The sequence below is a fragment of the Engraulis encrasicolus genome, chromosome 4 (genome assembly GCF_034702125.1).
Source record: "Engraulis encrasicolus isolate BLACKSEA-1 chromosome 4, IST_EnEncr_1.0, whole genome shotgun sequence".
Classification (NCBI taxonomy): Eukaryota; Metazoa; Chordata; class Actinopteri; order Clupeiformes; family Engraulidae; genus Engraulis; species Engraulis encrasicolus.
In genome coordinates, this window is record NC_085860.1 from 6,258,872 (window position 1) to 6,263,871 (window position 5,000).

Sequence of the window (5,000 nt, forward strand, 5' to 3'; positions counted from 1 at the left end):
CTTAATTGTTTCGTCACCACCTTCCTCAAACTGATCTCTAAAGTCTATGCTTTGCGACTATGCTTTGTGATTCTGTCACTGAATTAATCACAGCCATTTAAAGTGAATGCACACAAATTCCATGTAATTATGCTGGATGTATGTTGTTAGCAGTGCCTAGATCTGAATGGATACTTGGAAATACCATAAATTGGAATGAATACCTCATTTACATTGGGATTACATGTGCATTCATGTTTGATAAATCCTACATTTTGCATTTCACTTGTGCACAGTGACAATGCAAGGTCCATTATGACATTGACATGCTTCTGGTGACTAACGGTTGGCTATAGGCATAGTGTGCGTGTGTGGGTGAGCAACAGTTCGTATGGTGTTATAGAGTAATTACCATTTAAATGACGACCTTATCTCCATATTAGCCATACTTTTTCTGTCTTTGAAACTGCTAAATTATTTCCAAGAGGTGAACGGAACACCTTCAGGAGACGACGTTCTATTTTTATCGTCATATCAACAAGACTTTGAAGAGCAATCGAGAGAGTCAACTTGAAAAGAAGTGGTTTGACTAATTTCTCCCACTGTCTCTCACTCTTCCTCTCTCTATCTCCATTATTTATTTCATTTCGGTGTGCCTCGTCCCCTGACAGATGGCTGTGAAGGGAATGTCCTTGTCAGTGGCACACAACAACCTGACAACCTGCTAATAGAAAAGAGAAGAGGAGCCTGCGATAACAATTGTGTGATGTCTCCACAGTCTCCCCAGCCCTTCTCTCCTCTCTGAAAAGGAGGCTAGAGAGTCTAGAAGGGCAGCATGAATGGGGCCCCTGCAGGCTACACTGGGCAACCCTGCGGCCTCTGCTCACCTAGATTGCTAGCATCATTTCAGACGACAAGGTCAAACACACGTCGGATAGACGGATCGAGCGTGTTAAACCACTTCCCTCTCGCTCTACATGACAAAGAGTGCCTGCACGCAGAAGCAGTTGGCTTTCATTTTAACCTAGCCGCAATTCAGGGTTTGAAATATGTAACTAACTGAGTGGTTTGATGGATGATTATCAATCCACAGGAGTGAGATTTTTGTGTGTGTATCCCTGTGTGTGTGTGTGTGTGTGTGTGTGTGTGTGTGTGTGTGTGTGTGTGTGTGTGTGTGTGTGTGTGTGTGTGTCAGTGTCTGTGCGTACAAGAATAATATAAGAATAAATCATAACAATTGAAGATTATGTAAAATATAATGCATTCATATGACCATTATTGTATGCAAAAATCAGACTTGCGATGCAGTGCACATTAAAATGCCATGCTATTTGAAATGCAAGCTAGTATTAATGTCATTCCTTAGATAAGATCTCTGTGATTGTTGTGTTTGACTTTTCAGCCCACACTCTCCACTGTATATGTGATTCACATACTAGCCTACAACTGTGCCGCAAAAATGTCAATCCTCTAACCTCAAGTATCATTGCAAAACTGCCATTTGAAGTTACATGACTCCATTTTGTTCAGAGGAAGGTGTAGCTGCTGCATACAGCTCCTACATTACAAACAGCAGGTGCTTACTAACGATGCTTACATAGAAACATTTCTTTAACACTCTAGATTCTAGAATAATAGTTTCTAAAAGGTTCAAACGTCTTTAGATACACAAACTAGTTCCTAGATTAGTATTGAACTTCACATTTTCTTTATTAGTTTCTACTTTCTTCAAAATTTCTTCGAAATACATGTACGTCTGTGTCCCAAAACCCTCCCACGCTCGTGAGATGGAGTGAGAGGCACCGAGAAAATGGTGCATTTGGTGGTGTTGCTGCCTAACATTAAATGAGTGGGCGACATAGTGGAAATTATTAGTAGGCCTAGTTAAGTTTGAAATATTCCGCTGGAAAGTGAAGCTTCATTCATCAAGTAGCTTAAAGCAATTTAATGAAATGTTCTCGCAAAAAAACCATGACAGGAGCAGTGTATCGGCGCACTAGAAAACTTTTGCACATCATAGCTTCAGAGCGGATTTGAACTTGAATGTCACACATCACGCTCAACAGGCGATATCTTATGTCATTACCCACCAACATCCAGGCAAGTGCCTGGATGACCGTTTACTATGGTTGTTGTGCAAAAAATGTTTCCCACCACCAAAAACTTCTAATGCAAAGATCTTCCAAATTAAGCTTACTGTAACTTCAGAAAGAACTGTAGGTCTATTACTGTGGACAGTGTCAAATTGTAAAACCATGCATGCCATATGGTTATAATAGAGAAATTACATGACATTTAATAAATGCACTCACAGCTGTACTGTGATTTTGTGTGCATGTTGATTTTTTTGCTGCATTTGAACCACAGGATTATACTGTATAGCCTACCATTTTTTTAAAGCAAAATATATATATATATATATATATATTGTAGGGGCTTTTATGCCTTTATTTGACAGAAAAGTCGAAGATGGTGACAGGAAGCGAATGGGACAGAGAGACAGGGGAGGATCGGGAAATGACCCCGGCCGGACTCGAACCGGGGTCCCCGTGGGTGGGCATGCAAGCCCAAATGTTGGGGGCTTAGCGCGGTGCACCACAGCGCCCCCCTATATACCGTTTTTGCCGTGGGTTATGACATGCATGAGGTGCATGAGGTGATGTCTGGACTTCCATGATTTACGTCAGTTTCTGTGAAGTACATTGTATTGGGGGCCCCTCACTACCAGTCACCAAAACTTCAGAGTTCAGATTACTTCAGTGATAGTTAACTTGTGCTAGGTTCATAAATACAGGAGTTAGCTACTACTACAGTCTATGCTCATGAAAGTAGCTAGCCGTTTATCTGCTTCACTTTCACAAAAATACACCCCTGAATGTTTGGTCTCCAAAGGGCCAAAAGATGAAGCCACTGGATATAGAGTATCTGGCAGGCAAACAAACAACTCATCCAGATGCAGCATATTCCCACTAATCTGTGAACATCTAGGTTTGTTCTTACTCATTCACAAACACTTTGAATGTTTTTTATTTCATTAAAAATGTTAGTAAAGCATTAATAAAGCTGTTTGAGTGTTAGTGAAATTTCCAATCTCTTGGTCTGTGCCCTGACATTTTCACAATGGATCAGTAAGCCAGCTGAGGGAGTACCCAAATTAGCCCCTCTGTGTGTTGTAGGCAACGGACTTGAAGGACTTTCAGTCTTAAACTATGTATATTTTTAAAAATGTGTCCAAAGCCTCCAAAACTCAAACCAGTATAGAGCAGTTACGGGTAACAAAAAAATGACAGCTGGCATTTACTGTAGTAAGGTAACTAAAAATGCTATCGTAATATACAGTCGGCATACATGTGCTATGTACAATAAGCATGTTCCCATAATACTGAAAAAATAATGAAACACTTCTTCAGGTCTTCCACCAGGCATGCACTGTAGATAAAAGCAGAACATGTGTGTTGCTTGGGGCAATGACATACAGAAGTCTGGTGGAGCCAGGAGAGTTCCTGCCCTATGATCTCTGCTGAGGTGCTTTCACAGCCCTCCGGGTGTTGGCGAAGTGTAGCTACCTCACACCTCCCCTATCCTCTTCTCTCCTCTGCTTTCTTCTCTTCACCCCTCCTGTCCTCTCTTCTCTGCTTCTCCTCTCTCCTACCATCCCCAAGCTGAGAGGTTTGATCCAGGGACTGCCATAGAGTGCTCCTTCAGACCCCCGAGGGAGGTGGTACAGTACATGCGGTATATGCAGAGACTCTGAAGGCCACTTCTATTCACCAGCACACAAACACAAACACATTCACACATGCACATGTGTGCGTGCACACACATGCATGTACACACACACGTACACACATGTAAGCACATACATACACAAATAAACCACTCACACACATTCACAAACAAACAACGGGATCACTGCCACCATCTCCACTATGCTGATGTTCCAATTTGCTTCCTTGAATTTTGTTTCCATACACTAACAAACAAAAATTTTGACCCACATGCAATCACATGAGCACACGCATGCACACACACACGCACGCACGCACACGCACACACACACACACACACACACACACACACACACACACACACACACACACACACACACACACACACACACACACACACACACACACACACACACAACCTTGTGTTTGTTTTTATTAACTGGCTCGCTGAATCCATCCACTCAGGTTTTGAGCAGGAGCTAATTCCTAATGACAGCATGTCATCACTGAATCATCAGGCGCTATGTTATTTATTTCTGTGCGACGCCTGATTAGCATCAGAACTGACCATGCCGCTAACACAGAGACCTTAAGCGATATCATTTTCTATTAAAACTTGCAAGAGTTTAATTACCGATAAATGTCATATTAGCGTGCAGACAGGCGCCTGAGGTAAGGGGGATACTGTATGTCAGTGTCATGTGGCCAATGAGCATCAAGCAATGGAGTGGCACCTTTTTAGAATACAAAATGGCGGAATAAGTGAACAAAGGTCAAACCAAGGAGAAAATGATGTAATATCTTGTCCAAAGACAGTGCTGGAAGGATATGTTTTCAGTTTAATTTGACGATTTAAAAGTAGCAACACTATAACACAACATATTCTGTTGCGACCCCACTTATCATACAGTTATTTGTCTTCCACCCTATAGGCAAGAATTGGAATTGTCTGTCATAAAGAGCGGCGCAAGAGATGAAATGCTCTTCCAAATACTGTAGTGCAGTTGTTGTGAAAACCAACTCAGAAGTGCCGTTAATCCTGTTACAAGTTGATGAAGAACTGAAACATTTTTTGGGGGAAATACAAAACAGCTAAAAACTTCATAGAGCTGCTTTAAGTCTTGGTTGTACATAGCAACCGGTAGTTGACTGCAAACAGCAGCCTACCAAAGCCACTCACTTGATTTTCAAGCAAACACATCCTACACACTGTTGAGAAGCAAACTTGTTCATATATGCGCAGAAACTCACTTGGGGAAATTGTGATGTCTACATGAAGATGTGTAACAATGG